The 18,575-nt window shown below is 41.1% G+C and overlaps 1 protein-coding gene and 1 long non-coding RNA gene across 2 annotated transcripts in view; one reads left to right on the top strand and one right to left on the bottom strand.

Moving 5' to 3' along the window:
- Positions 1 to 18,575, bottom strand: part of Clic2 (chloride intracellular channel 2) — a 61,640-nt gene that overhangs the window by 37,734 nt on the left and 5,331 nt on the right. The gene's annotated exons all lie outside the window — the stretch shown is intronic.
- LOC144250767 (uncharacterized) lies at positions 9,520 to 11,460 on the top strand. Its single transcript, XR_013342545.1, has 2 exons — positions 9,520 to 9,654; positions 10,677 to 11,460. It is a non-coding gene; the product is annotated as an uncharacterized LOC144250767 (long non-coding RNA).

Genomic DNA, 18,575 nt, shown 5'->3' on the forward strand with positions numbered 1-18,575 from the left:
GATATACAGTGAAATTATATTTGAACAAGCCTGATCTGTTTCCAGTCTGGTGATATTATGAATAAAAACTGCTATAAACAAACATCATGAAAAACTGATTTTGTGAATATATATTTTCAGTTCACTCAAGATAATTAATTACCTGGGAGTGGAACTGGTGGGTTACAGAACCTACGAGTGTTTCATTTCATAAGCAATTGCAACAAGTTTTTCCAAAGCAGCTTTACCGTGTTACCACTGTCCCCAACAATGTATGAGAATTGTATCTGCTCCATGTCCTTGCCAATACTTGATGTTCTCAGCCTTTCAATTTCAGCCCTTATGAGGGGTACCGTCTTGGGGTATTGATTTGAATTTCTCTTGGTGACTAATGACGTTGAGCATCTTTTCATGTACTTATTGGCCACTCAAACATCTTTTTTTCCCAATTCTTTATTTTTAAATTGACAAATAGAAATTGTAAATATTGGTCATGTACAATGTGTTGTTTTGAAATGTGTTTACATTGTACAATGGCTAGATTGAGCTCACTAACGGATGCATTACCTCCCATAGTTATCATTTTCCTGTGGTGAGAATATGTAAAATCTACACTCATAGCAATTTTCAAATATGTAATACATTGGTATTAGCTACACTTCCCATGTTACACAATAGAACTCCTCAGCGTCTTCCAGTCTCAATCAGCTTTTTCATTCTTTGATCAACGTCTCTCCAAACCCTGCCCCTAAGCTTCTATTGCCATCCCCCACCTACTTTTATGAGTTAAAACATTTTTAGATTCCATGTATAAGTGAGATCATGTGGTATTTGACTTTCTGTGCTGGCTTATTTCACATAATGTTCTACAGCAGTTCCATCCATGTTGTGTCAAGTGTAGAATTTCATTTGTGTGTGTGTGTGTGTGTGTGTGTGTGTGTGTGTGTGTGTCTGAATAGCATTCCATTGTGGATATGTACCATGTTTTCTTTATCCATTCATCCATTCATTGGTATCCAGCTTGACTCCATATCTAAGCTACTGTGAGCAATTCAACAATAGACAAGAGCATACAGGTATCTCTTTGGTATGCTAATATCATCTCCTTTGGAAATATAACCAGAAGTGGGATAGCTGGATCATAGGGTAGATTTGTTTTTAATTTTTAGAGGAATCTCCATATTGTTCTACATAATTGCTGTACATAATTTACACCAGCCAACAGTAATATAGAGGTTCCTTTTATTTTCCCCCTGTGGTGCTGAGGATTGAACCCAGGGCCTTGCACATGCTAGACAAGCGCTCTATCATGGAGCCACAACCCCAGCCCAGGAGTCCCTTTCTCTGCATGTCCTCACCAGCATTTGTCCCCTTTTGTCTTTTTGCTAATAGCCATTCTAACTGGAGCAAGATGGTATCTCACTGTGGTTTTGATTTTCATTTCCCTGATGATTAGTGGTGTTAAGCCTTTCCTATACCTGTTGGCCATTTGTGTATCTTCCTTTGAGGAATGTCCATGCAGGTCTATTACCCATTCTTTAATTCATTACTTGCTGTTTTGCTAATGAGTTGTTTGAGTTCCTTATATATTATGGGTATTAACCCTTTGTCAGGTATATAGTTTGCAGATATTTTTTTCTCCATTCTGTAGGTTGTCTCTTTACTCTGTTGATTGTTTCCCTTGCTGCCTGGGCTTTTCTTCGATACATGATTTTTTAAAATTATTGATTCAGTCTCAATGCTCATTATTGATCTCTTCATGTTTTTTATTTATTCATGATCAAATCTTGGTAAGGTGTGTGTCCAGGAATTTACCAATTGGTTCCAGATTATCAAATTTCTGGCATATAATTGTTCATAATACTTGCTAATATAAATCCTTTGTATTTCTTTGGTGTCAGTTCTAATTTCTCCTGTTTCATCTCTAACTATTTGAGTCTTCTTTTTCCCTAGTTAGTCCAGCTGAGAGTTTGTCAATTTTGTTTACCTTGTCAGAGAATCAGCTCTTCATTTTGTTGATCTTTTGTAATTTTATCTCTATTTCATTTATTCCTGCTCTGATCTTTATTATTTCTATCCTTTTACTAATTTTGGGTTTGTCTTGTTTTTCTAGTTCTTTGAGGTGTGTGATAGGTCATTTGTATGAGGTCTTTTCTGCTTTTCTAAAAAAAAAATTAGTTGTAGATGGACACAATACCTTTATTTTATCCACTTATTTTTTACGTGGTGCTGAGAATCGAACCCAGTGCCTCACATGTGCTAAGGGGCTGCTTCACCACTGAGCCCCAGCCCCAGACCACCTTTCTGCTTTTTTGATGTAGGTGTCAACTGCAATACACTTCTCTCTTAGTAGTGCTTTTGTCATATCCCATAGGTTTTGGTATTTGTGTTTCCATTTTTATTTCTTTCAAGAAATTTTAAAATTTCCTTCTTAATTCCTTCCTTGACCCATTGGTTGTTCAGGAGTGAGTCGTTTAATTTCTATGTTTGCATAGTTTCCAAAGTCTTCCTTGTTATTGGTTTCTAATTTTGTTGCCCTGTAATCAGAAAAGATGCTTGATATGATATCAATGTTTCAGCAGTACAGGGTGCCCCATGTCCAGGTTTGTCCCAAATCCACAGTTGGTTTGTTGTCTGTCATGAACTTGCAGAGTGTCTGAGAAGAATAATCTGAACTTGCTAGCATCCACCTGTGACCAAGTTAGGCTCACATACCTCATTCATATTCACTGTACTTTGTTAAAGTACCATGTGATTCTGCCAGGATTTGGGCCTCACTGTGAAGTCAATAACCCCAGGCTCCTATGCCAAAACTTGGCACCTACCTCCCTTTTCTTTCCCCCAGCAGACAATTACTCTCTCCATGTTGTGCTTCCTGGGGTTGAGGGAGGAAAGGGTGGACAGTCCCATGCTCACCAACGCTACAATGCTGGATAACATCTGGAGCCCACAACCTGCTGAGACCAACCCAACATTGGGGTAGGACCAAGACTCACTCTGCTATGCGCTTTCTACTGCTGTGGCATACTCATGGCCCAAGACCACTACAACAGGTCACAGGTGATGTTGGCCAAAATAGAGGTCTGATTAGTAGGGGCTGAGTCTACACTGGCATTGGGGTGGGTCCAGAGGCTCTGTTTTCAGGCAGTGGCCTGGGGGTGGATGCTCTTAGGATCTTCTCAGTGTCGGTTTCACAAGCCTGGCACTGAGTTCCAAGACATGGTCCTGTGCTCCCTTTCCTGCCCTGTCTTTCAGAGGGAGTGGTTTTTGCTTCTCACTCTGCTGCCCAAGGTTGGGGTAGTGTTGGTGGGCAGTCCCTTGGATGTCCAAGCTGATCCTAAGCTGGACCACACTTGGGTTATTTTAGTCAGCTTTTTCACTGCTGTGACTAAAGGGCCCAACAAGAACAACTGTAGAAGAGGAAAAGTTTATTTGGGGGCTCACGGTTTCAGAGGTCTTAGTTGACAGAAGGCCGGCTCCAATCCTTGGGGCTCAAGGTGAGGTAAGGCATCATGGCAGAAGCGAGTGGGAGAGGGAAGCTGCTCACATGGTGATCAGGAAGCGGAGAGAGAGAGAGACTCCACTCTCCAGATACAAAATATATACCCCACAGCTATGCCTCAATTACCGCCTCCTCCAGCCTCACCCTACCACTTCACTTACCACTCAGTTAATCCCGATCAGGGGATGTATTCACTGGTTGGGTTAAGGTTCTCACAACCCAACCATTTCTCCTCTGAACCTTCGTGCACTGTCTCACACCTGAGCTTTTGGGAGACACCTCACTTCCAAACCAAAACATGGGTCTTTCAGATGCAGGGATCTGCACTGTTTAAGGGGTGCAACAACTATCATGCCACAGCTGACAGTGATGCGGGCTGAAACGAGTTTGTCCCGCAGATGCCAGGGTTCCGGTCTAGAGCTCCATCTGAGAGCTCTGGCCTGGGTATAGGAGGCCTCTGTTTTCTCCCTGGTGCTGGGTCTCATGGCTGTGGACCAGCCACTGAGTTCAAAGTCTTGGGCTAGTTGCTCTGTCCTGTTCTCCAGGAGGTGGAGTCTTGGTACTTTTTCTGCTGCCTAAGGCTGGAGGAGCGGTAGTGGAAACAATCCCTTGGCCTCTTTGGCTAACCCAATTCCAGCAACTCAGTTTATGGGGACTGCTAGCCTTGGGACAGGAATCATGGGGCTCTGCCAGGCACTGGGTTTCACCTTGGCAGCACTAGTAGTAGGTTTCAAGTCTAAGATCTGGACTTAAGTCCCTCTCCCTCCTCCAAGTGGGAGGCTTCTCTCCCTATGTTGCACTGTTTGAAGTTGGGGTAGGAGTGATGCAGGCAACTCTTTCCTTCCTGCCTTCTTTGACACATCTTCTTATAACTAAACCTAGCACTATGGTATTATGGTGTCTCACCTGGCTTCCTTAGCTCTTGTGAAGGTAGTTTGGTGCATAAACAGCTGTTTAAATTTGTGGCTCCTTTAGGGAGATGATCACTGGACATCTTACTCAGCTACCAACCTTGCACTCCTGGCATAAGCCCTACTTGCATATATTAACATGCGCACACGCACACAACATGTGCTCGCACACACACGTTGTATATTGATGGTGTCAGTCCAGTTAGGAGATACGTACTACACGGTAACTTAAACAGGGAATATTAATATAAAGAATTGGGGGTGCTGAGGTTGTGGCTCAGCGGTAGAGTGCTCGCCTAGCACTTGCGAGGCCCTGGGTTCGATCCTCAGCACCACATAAAAATAAATAAATAAATAAATACACGCATTATGTCAAACTACAACTAAAAAATAAATATTTTTTAAAAGGGGGCTGGGGATGTGGCTCAAGCGGTAACGCGCTCGCCTGGCATACGCGGGGCGCTGGGTTCGATCCTCAGCACCACATAAAAATAAAATCAAGATGTTGTGTCCAATGAAAACTGAAAAATAAATATTAAAATAAAATTCTCTCTCTCTTCTTTTTATTTATTTATTTATTTTTAGGTGTAGATGGACACAACACATTGCCTTTATTTTTATGTGGTGCTGAGGATCGAACCCGGGTCCTGCCTGTGCTAGGGGAGCGCTCTACCACTGAGCCACAATCCCAGCCCCGTCTCTCTTCTCTCTCTCTCCCTCCCTCTCTTTAAAAAACGGGGGGTGGGGGGTGGGGGGTGCTGGGGATGTGGCTCAAGTGGTAGCACGCTCACCTAGCATGCGTGAGGCACTGAGTTCAATTCTTAGCACCACATAAAAATTAAAAAAATAAAGATATTGTTTCCACCTAAAACTAAAACAATAAATATTAAAAAAAAAAAAGAATTGGGAACTGTGGCAAAATAGAAATAGTGAGCACAAAAGGAAAATCAGTATAGTGCCCTAGGGCTGAGGCCAAATAGGTAAGGAAGGATAAACCTGGATAAACTTGGAAGGGGTTCAGACCTTCAAGAATGAGTGGCGTGCTTCAGCCACCTGGTAGCAGAGCCGTTTCCTTGTTTGGCCAGGCTGAATCTGACCTGGAGTTTCTGAGCAAACAACAGACCACCCTCTGGAACGGAGGGAGGGAGGGAGGTAGGCAATTAGCAACTGATAGCCTGAGTGCGTCATGGAAGTCCGGGTGTCCATGAGAGCAGGAAGACTTCAGAGCACATGGGTTGCACGGGGTGGGTGTGAGGAGTGAGAACTTGCAGAAAGAATGTCTTCTCAGTGTGTATCACTGCAGATGTAGGAGGCTAGTGTGCAGGTCAAGAAGGGGCTTGCCCAGAGAGTCTGAGCAGGTAAGGTTACACGCAGCAGTTGTAGATAGGCAGCTGCATGCAGGATATGATGTGGGCTCTGGTTTATCATGTCAAGAGGCCTATGGAAAGGTTATCACCACACTGAAGCTTCAAAGTGGCAGAGGGACCAAATTCTGACTGAGAGGCTGAAGTTGCCTCTACCAGATGTCTTCACACTCACAGTACAGAATCCCAGCCAGGGCCAGAAACAGCAGGAAAAGGTCTTCCTCTTTCAGCATCCTTGCAGCACTCTCTTCAGAGAAAGCTTAACATTGTGCTTACTATAAAGGAAGGGGGATTCTTATATATCAAGAGCATACAGAAAGGTACATTGGGAACTGAGAGGCAATGAATTGGTAACTTGACGTATACATAGCTGGTTTGAGTTTAATAAGTGATAACTTCACATCCAGATTCCAGGGGATATTGGTCTCCAGTTTTCTTATAATGAGTTTTGTCACATTTTGGTATCATCCTGGCCTGGCAAAATTCAGTTTCCCAAAGAGTTTGTGCAATAATGCTACATTCTTAAATTGTAAGGGTGCTCCATCTGATTACAGTGCCCATCATCTTTTGTTTATACCATAATTCTCAAATATTTGTTAGAGTTTACCAGGGAAATTCTCTAAAAATGGAGTTTACTTCTGGGGAGAGTTTTGGATATTAAATTTAACCTTTCTTCATCTATAGAGAGCTAGTAAGATTTTTGTTTTACCTTTAGTTGGTGGCTCTTTCCAGAAATGTGTACATTTTATCTAAGTTTTCAAATTTGTAGTCATAAATTCATTCATGATATTTTCTTATTATTTTCACAGCTATAGATTCTTTAGTAATGCCAGATTCTTTATATTGGTAAATCTCACTCTATGTTTTTCTTTTTCCTGTTCAGACTAAGAATTTTTCAATTTGGTTGGTCACTTCAAATAGCCATCTTTTTGTTCTAATCCATCAAATACATCTTCTATTCAATTACTGAGCTCTCTTTACTTGGAAAATAGATCAACTAATAAGAGGGATGGCTTTTTGTATCAAATAAATTATTGCTTTGTTTTCTTTCCCTCACTCCCAGGCCTCTATTGCCTCACATCAAAGCAGGAAAAAGAAAAAAAGAAAAAAGAAAAGTTACACAATAATATGATGGCATCACTTTGTGCAAAAGCCCAGGAATAGTCTTATTTTAATCAAAAGAACATTACACAGCTATTTGCTAGTTTGTAATAGACTTTACTGGATGCTTCCTGCTAGTGGCCTTAGAAAACAACATCATCTAATATAAAAAGTTTAATACTAGATTCCATGTGGCCTTGGGCAAATCACAGGGCTTTGCCATTATTTTTTCTTATTTATAAAGTAAGATAATAATAGCTGTACTACTTGCCTCACAGGATTATAACATAGAGGGTCAATAAGATATTACATATGAAAATGTTCATAAACTATATATCTCCATTTGAAGCCAAGAGATTGCAGTTGTGATCCATTAAAAAAGTTATCTTTAGGAAAAAATGTACACAGAAATTACATTGGATTTCTGTTCTCAGGTACAAACAATGAGTCAAACTATTAGGGAAACCGGATTTTAAAACCTCTCTGCTACTTATGAGCCCTGTGGCACATTTAATTTAACTTTCAAGTTTCCTTGCATGTAAAAGGAAGTTAATGACACCTTCCCTTCTGAAGTGTCAAAAGGAGCAAATGAAATATTTGTGGAAGTACCTAGCACAGCACTGGAAGTTTCTGGAAGTAAAAATGGGGGATCAAGACTCTGGTGGAGACTATGCTTCCACACCCTATTCTCCCTCTGGGCATAGCTCTTCCAAGCCTGGGAGGAAGCACTGTTACATTCTTTCATTTGATTTTCATAGTATCCCTATGGGATCCACTAAGCAGGTGTTACTATGCTCATTTTACATATGAGAAAACTAAGAATACTGGCTTTGATTGTGCCATGTACTAAAACCAATAAACACTGTCTGATACCCAAGAAGAGAACCATTGGATGTTTATTTCTCTTTGCAAAGAACATCTTTGGCAGTGTCTGCTAAAGCTGAGCATACCCATACTTATGACCCAGAAATTCCATTCTTAAGATTATACCAAACAGAAGTGAATATAGATGTTCACCAAAAGACAATGGAATAGAATGTTCAAAGCAGTCATATTTGTAGTGCTTCCAAACTGGAAATTACTCAAATATTCACCAACAGTACAATGGATAAATAAATTGTGCTGTGCTCACAAAATCAAATGCTATACAGCACCAAGGATGAATAAACGACTGCTGAACAATGCTGTCCTTTAATATTAAATGAAAGAAACAAGACACAAAAGACTAGATATGTAGAAATGTATGAAGATGCATGTAGAAACATATAGATGTCAATGTGTGTGTAGTAGATATGATGATTCCATTTATATAAGGTTTTGTTTTTCATCAACAGCAAATACTTATCTTTGGCAACAGAAGTTGGGATAGTAGTTACCCTTGAGTAGGAGAAAGAGTGTGACTGGAGAGGGCCATGAGGAAAGGTTATGGGCTTCTAGTTAATTACTTATTTATATGGATGGTAGCGATAGAGATATGATCCCATCATGAAATTCATCATTATTTGTCTGCTTTTGTGTGTTTGTGTGTATGTGTGTGTGTGTGTGTGTGTATGTGTGTGTATTATACTTCAATAAAAAGTTAATTTGCCTTAGCCAAAAACAGAAATCCATTATCTCAGCTAGGGTTTTCCACTGGCTTCCCATGGTGCTCACAAAAAATCCAAAGTCCTTACTGTGGCCTGCATGGTTACACATCATCTGACCCCTGGCGATTTCCTTTGTATCACTTCCTCCACTGTTATTCCCCTTGCTTACTCACCACCAGCCATGTGACCTTCTTGCTGATCTGCAAACACAATAAAATGCCTTTCCACCCCAAGGCTTTGTACTTGCTATTCCCTCTGCCTGGAATGTTCTTCCCTTAGCTGGTTGAATTGCTGGTCTCTCATCATACAGGTACCAGCTCCATGTCACTTCAAAAAATCCTTCACTCAGCACTCCATCTGAAATAGATTTCCGAGGCATGCTTAAACATATAACACCAATTTTTCTTCCTACCATCTGCAACTAGCTGAAATTATTTATATATTTATTTCTAGTTTATCGTTTATCTTCCTCGAGAGAACATAAGGGGATCATGTCTGCCATGTTCATCATTGTGTGTTTAGTGCCTAACACACTTTCTAGCTTGTAGCACATGCTCATATAAATGTTAGTATTTAATAAATTAATTAAGATCTTTGGGTGAACTGTCCAGTAGCTACTATAGCTGGCATCTCTCTCACAAAGGGAGACACATGAGAAGTTATAAGTCATTGAAAAGAAAGCTTTGTTAATACAGCCTACCATGCCTATCTCAGCTTGACGAGGGGCAAGCTCAAATCTTTCCCCAATGCTTCCATGAGCTTTGACCAATAAGGATGTACTCTATGAAATATGCTTTAGATAAAACATCATATCTTAAGATGGGGAAAAACCAACTGGAACTTAACTTCTATCCCCTATCCCCAGGTTCTCCAGAGAGAAACAAAATATGATCAGCAGGCAGAAGAGCTTCTCTCTCCAATCCTGTGCACCTAAGAGAATGTTGACATATTGTCAGCTCATCTGCAGAACAAGTAGTGAATGCAGAGAAAACCATTATATAAAGTAGTTCAATAAACAACAGATGTCTTTATTGTGTGTTTGAGATCTTTCTTTCTCACAATTCCACGTTAGGTACAACAACTATGACCGAGCTGTCATCAATACTGTGCCTTATGATGTCGTTCATCGTTGGTATACAGCACACCGGACTCTAACAATTGAGTTGAGGAGACCTGAGAATGAGCTTTGGGTCAAACTAAAGCCTGGGAGGGTATGTCCTAAACTCTAAAGATATCAAATAAGCTTGTTATACAGAAGCAGTGAAGAAAGCCAGGCATGGTGGCACAAACCTGTAATCCCAGTGACTCTGGAGGCTGAGGCAGGAGGACTGTAAATTCAAGGCCAGCCTCAGGAAGTTAGTGAGACCCTGTCTCAAAAATTTAAAAACTGGTGGGCTAGGGTTGTAGCACAGTGGTAGAGCGCTTGCCTAGCATGTGTGAGGCACTGAATTCAATCCTCAGCACCACATAAAAATAAGTAAAACAAAGGTCAAAAAAAAATCCTTTAAAAAAATGAAAAGGGCTGGGGATGGAGCTCCGTGGTAAAGCAGCCCGGGTTCAATCCCTAGTACCAAAAAAATGTAAAAATTGGAAATTAAAAATAAACAAATCAATCAATAATGGTACTTGTTTAGTATGTGTCGTGTTGTTGCAAAGGAAACAGAGGGGGGAAAAAAAGTCCTAGGTGCTGGCTGTGGTCCTGCCACTCACTCACTGAATGACCTGGGAGCAGGCCCCACCCCATCTCTGACATCTGTGACTCTATGTGAATGACGAGGGGTTTTAACTGCATGATCCCTAAGAGTCCCTCCACCTTCATGATTCCATTTTTTTTTTTCATCTTTATTTCCTCTGGATGGAGAATATCCTCATAAAACATAATAAAATAGCTTAACCCTTTGAGAAAGTATAGAGTGAGAAGTAGAAAAGAAAACGAAAGAATCGAATTACATGATTTGCTTTGAAAGGAGGACAATTATTCAAGAAACACAAACCCCTCAAGTGCAGGCCCCATTTATTACCTACTATTGCCTTTGCAACTTCCATTTATCCTGCTACAGGGTTACACCCGTCTGGGCTTCCAAAAGTCTGCTTAATTTAAAAATAAAAATATCGCACAGAATATAACCATAGAACCACCTAACGCTTTGCTTTTTAGATGATCTCTTCTGATTTAGGGTTCTTTGGGTTTGCGCTTGTTCTGATGACGTTTTCTCTTTTTATTCATTCACAGGTCCTATTTATAGACAACTGGAGAGTCCTACATGGCAGGGAATCCTTCACTGGCTACCGCCAACTGTGTGGCTGCTACTTAACAAGAGATGATGTCTTAAATACTGCTCGTCTCTTGGGGCTCCAGGCTTAAATTTGACAGCATTGGGATTAAGAACATACCTGCCACCTTGGCTACCAGAATTTCATATCAGCAGAATGATATTGTGTGAAAATCTACTTCATATTGTCTCTCTATCCCATCCCATGAAACAGAAGCGGCCCCTTTCTCTAGCATGGGAACATGTTACAGAGAGGGGGGCTTCTGTCAACCATCTAGTGGGGTAGATCTTTCCCCCAAGCTATAACATGAGCTCACATTTTCTAAACCTTTTTAGATAATTTTGGTAACTATACTTCAGAAACATAGAGAATTCCTTTGATTCTCCATATTGAAATCAAAGCAATACTGAGTAGGTAAATTTTCCTTCTGACTAGGACAGTTAGAATGAAATCCATTCTAGAAATAACACTGATAAATCAACAATTCACCTAAATTTTGGTCTTAATATCCACAAGGGAGAACATGTGGTACTTGTTTTTCTATCTGATCCACTTCCCTTAACATAATGTCCTCTAATCCCATCTATTTTTATACGAATGATAGGATTCTTTTACAACTGGATAGTATTCCATTGCACATATGTATGACATTTCCTTTATCCATTCATCTGTTCATGGGCATCTAGGTTGATTCCATATCTTGGCTATTGTGAATAATGCAGCAATAAACAAGACCATGCTAGGATCTCTTTGGTGTGCTCATAATCATTTCCTTTGGATACATGCCCAGAAGTGAGGTAGCTGCATCATATGGGAGATCTACCTTTAATTGCATCAAGATCCTCCATACCGTCTTTCATAATCACTGTACCAACTTACATTTCCATCAGCAATGTATGAGAGTTCCTTTTCCTCCACATCCTCACCAACATTTGTTTTTTTTCTTTTTCTTTGACAACTGACCTCTTAGAGGGGTCAGGCGTAGCGCTGCCTGGCATTTCTGATATGATTGGTGTTGCTCAGCATATTTTCACGTCCCTGTTGGCCATCTGAATGTCTTCCTTTGAGTCACATTGACCTAGGTCTATTGCCCTTTTTTTTTTTTTTAAAGAGAGAGAGAGAGAATTTTTTAAAAAATATTTATATATTTATTTATTTTAGTTTTCGGCGGACACAACATCTTTGTTTGTATGTGGTGCTGAGGATCGAACCTGGGCCACACGCATGACAGGCGAGCGCGCTACCGCTTGAGCCACATCGCCAGCCCTATTGCCCATTTTTAATCAGGTTATTTGTTTTGGGGCAACCGAGTTATTGGGGTTCTTTATATATGCTGGATATCAACCCCATGCCACGTGTATTGTTTGGAAATAATCACTTCTCCCACTCAGTAGGTTGTCTCTTTACTCAAGAGGGTTTACTCTGCTCTTCAGAAAGAAGCACCTTAACACCCTGAAAAACTATTGAGGATCCCAAAGAGTCTTGGAGTTTAGGTTGTATCTACTGATAATAATTATCTTAGATATTGAGAGTCAGAAATATTTAAAATTCAAGAACACAGAAGCACACATCCCTCAGCTATCAGAGACAACATCACATGTCATGTCACCTCTGGAAAAGATGAGATGATGGGAGTGAAAAAAGAAAGTATCACCTTACTGTTATTGTAAAATAGTTTCATCCCTGTATTGCTACAGTATGACAAATACAATTCTTTAGGGTAAATACTGAGGAGCGCGGATTAGCTGGATGCCATTCCTCCAAACTCAGAAAGTCAAGGTTCATATGTTTTCTCTCATGTCAAAGCTAGAAAGGAGAAAAGGAAAAGGAATGGTGGCGGAGATATCTCATGAAAGTTAAAGGGAGACAGTAGAGAAGAGGAAAGGTACCAGAAGGAGAGGAGGAGGGGAGGGAAAGGACAATACTGGGCAACAATACTGGCCAAATTATATTGTTGTATTGTGTCCATGTATGAATATGTAATGAATCCTACCATTATATATAATGTACCAGTAAAAATGTGGAAAAACAGTTTTATCCCACAGACCCACTAAAAGGGCTTCAGAAACTCCCAAGAATCTTTGCTGGCAGGGAGGGAGCATACTAGAGATTGAACCCAGGGGTGCTTAACCACGGAACCACATCCCCAGCCTTTTTTTATTTTGAAACAAGGTCAGGGTTGCTTAGGGCCTCACTAAGTTGCTGAGGCTTGCTTTGAACTATCGATCCTCCTGCTTCAGCCCCCAAGTCACTGGGATTACCCAGCCCCCCAAGACTCTTTAGACCATACTTTGAGAACCAATGGGCTAGATGATTGGTTCCTTGGGACAGCCCTTTACATAGGCCTATGGATTGAAGGGTTTGGCTGAAACCCTAGATTTTGCTTTGTAGTGTCCTAGAACTGTAGACATTGTAGGAATTGTTTGGTAACCCAAGCTCAGTGATAACCTGGGAACTGAATTCAAATATAGTGTTTTAATTTCTTCGAAGAGGGCTGGGGATGTGGCTCAAGCGGTAGCACGCTTGCCTGGCATGCGTGTGGCCCGGGTTCGATCCTCAGCACCACATACCAACAAAGATGTTGTGTCCGCCGAGAAAATTAAAAAAAAAATAAATATTAAAAATTCTCTCTCTCTCTCTCTCTCTCTCTCTCCACCCCCCTCTCACTCTCTCTTTAAAAAAAAAATAATAATTTCTTCGAAGAGTCATCTCTATCTAACTCACCTCTGAAGAACTTAAACTCCCAAGTCACAACAGTTCTTGTGGAGCAAACCCGTCACTTTGGTAGTTATATGGGGGAAATTTGTAGGGTTTTCAGAGACTGCTGAGGTTCCACATGATAATATTCCCTCCCTCCCCCGCCACCCCCCCTCCACCACCATCACTAACAAACTTGTATTTTGGCAATTTGGTGGCATTTTAGGAGGTAATGTGTTTTCCTCCATTTATGATATTTTTCCTTCTCTTAAAATATTATGTTAATGGCCAAGATGTGACTGGGTCATATTTAATGCTTTCTTTCCTTTATTTCTTGAATGACTGATGTGTGAAAGTGGGATGGGTGGGGAATGTATGAGGCTTCTGTTCCCGTGGCTTTCACTGAAAATGAAGCTGTACAATAACCACATTGAGCACTGCAGAATGATGAAAGAACATGTAGGCCAGGGTGCACCCTACAGAAAAAAATATATATTATTAAGAAATATAGGAGTCATAAAGGAAAGAAAACTTACAGAGAATAGAGCCTAATCTGAATTTTTCAGTGAGTTCCCAGGAAACACTTGGTAGTCTATGCATTATTTTATTGATCCATCCAGTGCTCCAACATGTGTTCTCAAAATATTTCTGCATTTTATTTTTACCATGAATCTTTAGGAGTCTTCCCTGAAATCTTTATTCCTGTCAGGTCAAAGGATTGAGAATTAATTTGGGGTCTTAAAGAGTTCTCTTTGCTATTATGCACTCCTCTAAAATACGTCACCATTAGTCTTCCCCAGGACATTTGCCTTTTTTGAAGTTTTGTATAAATTAGCCTTGCAGATTACACCATAACTGAGGTTAGCATTGATTTATGACAAGTGAAGGACATACTCATGGGTCTGTAAAGATAAGGACAAAAATTTCAACTTACCGCCCTTACTAAAGGACTCCCCTTACCTTGACTCTCCTGAATTATTAATGAAATAGTTCACTACCACACCCTCCTTTTCCTAAATGTTTAATCAATCCTTCTCAATGATGTGCTCCCTTCAGAGGAAGAAAGGGAGGAAGGGAATTATTGGACTGCTGATCATGTATTGAAACATGGTTGAAAAGTTTCCATGTGGGGTGTTCCCTTCCCACTCCTATTCCAGGTGTTTCTGAGTATATAAGCCTGGGTCTGTGTCTACCAAGCTCACTGTAGACTCACTTTTACCTTTCTTCTCTGGTGGGATGGGATCAATAGTGTCAGGAGCACAGCACCTAACATGATGCCTTACAAAGAGTAGTTTCATAATACAGATTTGTTGGGAGAGGAAGAAATGAATGAGTCCTTTTCAGACAAACTCATCAGAAATGACCTCATTCTCTGTATGTCCTTTTCTGTTTGGCAGCTGACTGGCACCAAATTTTGTTTGCCTTTGTCTACAATGGCCAACCCTCTCAGAGTGCCTGGGACTGAGGAGTTTCCTGTACTGTACGACTTTCCCCATCTTAAAATTGGAAAAGTCCCACACAAACCCAGGACTCTTGGTCAGTCACCTTGCCTTCTTGCTGGGAGCCATTTATTTTTCTTTAGTTTTCATCACCGGTTTCCCTTTCTTTGTAAGTGTTTATAGATCACAGACTGTGGAGTCCGTGGTGAGAAGGAAAAAAGAATGTATGAACTATGGTGTGCTGTGGAGGTTCCCAACGTGTGGTTCCCCAGACCAGCAGCATCAGCATCATTTAACAATTTCTTTAGAAATGCAACTGTTCACGTCCCACCCTGACCTACTAAATCAGGAACTCTGGGAGTGGAGACCACCAGTTTGTTTGAGCAAGCCCTCCAGGGGATTCTGATGCACACCAAAGTTTGAGAACTACTTGAAGGGAAGAGGCCTGTTGCTGAATTTCTAAGCCCAGTTCTGGCACTAAATGACTTGAGGCATGCTCTTCTATTTTGAACTTCAGTTTGTTCTTCTGTGAAGTGAAAGCCTTGGATTAGGCAGCATCTAAAGGTTCTGCCATTCTGTAGTTATGCGACTTCGGTCATTTTGTCTGGCTTTTCATTGCTTAAGTTCTCTCATACAGGTACAGAACATAAAATACCTACCTCATAGAGTTTTTTAAACAACTTTGTGGTTATTAAACTAAGATGTTCACAGCACACATTGTTGCCCAACAATAATAGCTAACTCTTACATAGTGCTGTCTATGTGCTGGACACTGTTCTAAGTGCACTTAATCTCCACAACAACCCTGTCGCCATTTTACAGATGGAAACAAACAAACAAAAAAAATAGAGGCAAAGAGAGATTAAGTGGCTTACCCAAGGTCACAAGGCTAAAATAAGTGTCAGACTTTAAATTAGAAACCTGAAGACAGTGGCTCCAGCGACAGTTCTTTTAACTAATCTGCCATATTGCTCAATAGATTTTGTTAACTCCCTCACCCTTTCCATGCTTACAGTCTAACCAACCATTCGTAGACAATAATCATCATTCCCACTTTCACAGTTCTTCCAGCAAGATCTTGAAAGAACCATGAGCATATATAGATTAGTTTTGCAAGTAGTTTGAAAAAAAAAAAAAAAAGACCTCAAAAACATTTTCTAGAAACATTGTCTGTGTCCTCATCCCCACACACCTTTAGCTCGTCAGTGCCAAAGACCCTGGCAGAGTTTGGTAGATGTTCTTTTTTGTTGTTGTCATTGTTATTCAGACTTATAGCCAGGGGTTGGCAAGTTTGTGGGTAGCCACATTCTAGTCCTTGGCTTTACACACTGAATGTGGCTTTTGCCCTCCATCTTGCTCAGAGTACTTTTGGACCACTATTCCTTGTAGGAGCTTAACTTCTGTCCACCATGCTTTGCTTCCAGACAAGCAAGCCTGACACTTCAATATGGAGACAAGCATCTGATCACATTCGTGTGTTTTTGTCTTGGCCATGCCTTTTTGAATTTACTTTGTTAAATTCAGTATATCACTGCCAAGTGTTCCATAGCATGAACTAACTGTACCATCTTGGATGAGAAGTCAATGGAAATCTTTCCCATGTGGATTTTACTCTTCCCCGATTTCCTGAGTCGAGTTCGCAAACTACAGAGTGCACTATCTGTTTTTGTGCCAGGCAATAATGCAGTATAAAGTCTTAGCTTGATTAATGGAATCCAACCTTCCTTTCTGGAAAAAAAAAAAAATCGGGCATCTTTTGCAATTGTGATAAATCATCTTAAGCCATGTTGGTGTATAGCATACAGATTTGTAGTAGTGTTCTAACTTACTTTCTGTGTGGGTAGATAAACACGGTCATTTATCCTGTGCACAACAGAGGATCACAAGTGTGGATGCTGTGTAAACTTGTGAAGTTAGTAAAGGTTTTCTCTGCTAGATCCATCTTTATCCACAGTTTACCCATTGGGTGGTGGGCACTCTCTCCAATTCAGGTATTTAGTATACATTTGGATTATGCTTTCTAGCTCCCTCTCTGATGCCTTGACTCAGGCAGGATAGTGTTATAAGAAGAACACAGACTTTAGAATGACCTGGGCTTAAATTTCATCTTATTAGCCTGACGAATTTTGGGAAATCAGCTTTCCTTCCTTGAGGCACTGTTTCTTCATATGCAATGTCAACTACCTAAAAAGGGGATGGGTACAAAAAAATTAAAAGCCGTGATGCAGAATGAACTGAGATCTTGGGTAGAAAGCATCCACCAGAGTGAGCAGCTCATAATTTACAGTCAGTACACACTAGCTGTTTATCACTGTTGCCAATATCATTACTTGGGAAAAGAGGAGAGATTGGGGCTAGCCTATGAAATCAACAGCCTTCTTAGAAGCAGCAAAGTTAGGAGACTCAGAACTGGAAAGGTGCAGGAAAATGCTAGGGGTCATGAAGTGCAGGTCTACTGACAAGGTATCTGACCTTTAAGGCCTGAGGGTTTATGGATAGGAAGTTGTTTGGGGGCTTGGGTGATCTGGGGATTCAGAGATGAAACAGAAGAATGGTCAGAGAGCCTGATGAGACAAATTAGGTCTGCAGAGTTTTAGGAAGAGTGGCTTGGGAAACAGGTGTGGAAAATGAATGAAATAGGCAGGTGGACACCCATGTCCATGGTGATGTATAGGTGGGACCCATAGTTCTACATATAGCTTAATTGCCCCTCAGAACCCTCTTCATTTGAGAGGCTTCATTGACTCTCAGAACCCCCACTGAAACTACTATAAAATGATTTTTGAAAGGATTAGAGGAACAGGATTTGGAGGATATGATGGGGAGAACAGGAAAGGAAGCAGCAACTAAAGTTGGAATGCTGAAAAGCACATGGATGACTAGCAGTTGACGTAGCAGATCCAAGAAGACCACAAAGTAGGAATCCTGAGACCTTAGTGGGAAAAGCCAAAAGCCAACGTGTATCATCACCTGCCCCCAAGAATCTTCAAAAATTGCCACAGGTAACGTTGGAAGTGGAGGTGAAGGTGGCTAGGCACCAAAATAATGAGTGTGTCTGTAAACTGGTTTAAGACGTAAATTCATTCCCAAATCCCCTCCAGCAGCCAAAGCCAGTGAGGAGCTGGCCTCTCCCTTCCCAGAGAGAAATCTGGAGTGCCGTTCCCTAGAGAGTGTAAAGGAAAGAGCCTCTGGACTAGAAATTCCTAAACCTGGTTGAGGGCTGGGTTCTCATATTGAAAACAGGGGGCTTAAGTGAATGCATGCATCTTGAAAGCTGTGAACCTCCAGTCTTCTTCCCTGACTCTGCCCCTAAAATCTGGCATCTGAAAGAGTCTTCTGTGGGCCATCTGACCAACCCAATAGAAAATATCTAAGGACAGTGACACTGAAGATTCCCCAGTAAAAGGTCCAGCCAGGTTACTCTATCATGAGATGCATGGTTTATAATGTGAGGGACAGGCGAAGGAAGACACCCATCCAGTTGAGGGCACTTACTTTTAGACCAGAGCATGTTAGTTACTGCAAGGAAGGGAGTCAGACAGAGAAGAGGAAGCGAGTAGATACCCTGGCGAGAGGAGGTCATTGAATGAGTGAATGAGGTACCTGGGGAGGCAGGGTGCGCTAGAATCCAGAGCGGGAGTGGAAGAGACAGCCTGAGACAGGACAAAGAACCTTTATCCCCCACTAGGATAGGATGAAAATAGTGAGATTTGGTTGAAAAC

This window comes from Urocitellus parryii, chromosome X (genome assembly GCF_045843805.1).
Source record: "Urocitellus parryii isolate mUroPar1 chromosome X, mUroPar1.hap1, whole genome shotgun sequence".
NCBI lineage: Eukaryota > Metazoa > Chordata > Mammalia > Rodentia > Sciuridae > Urocitellus > Urocitellus parryii.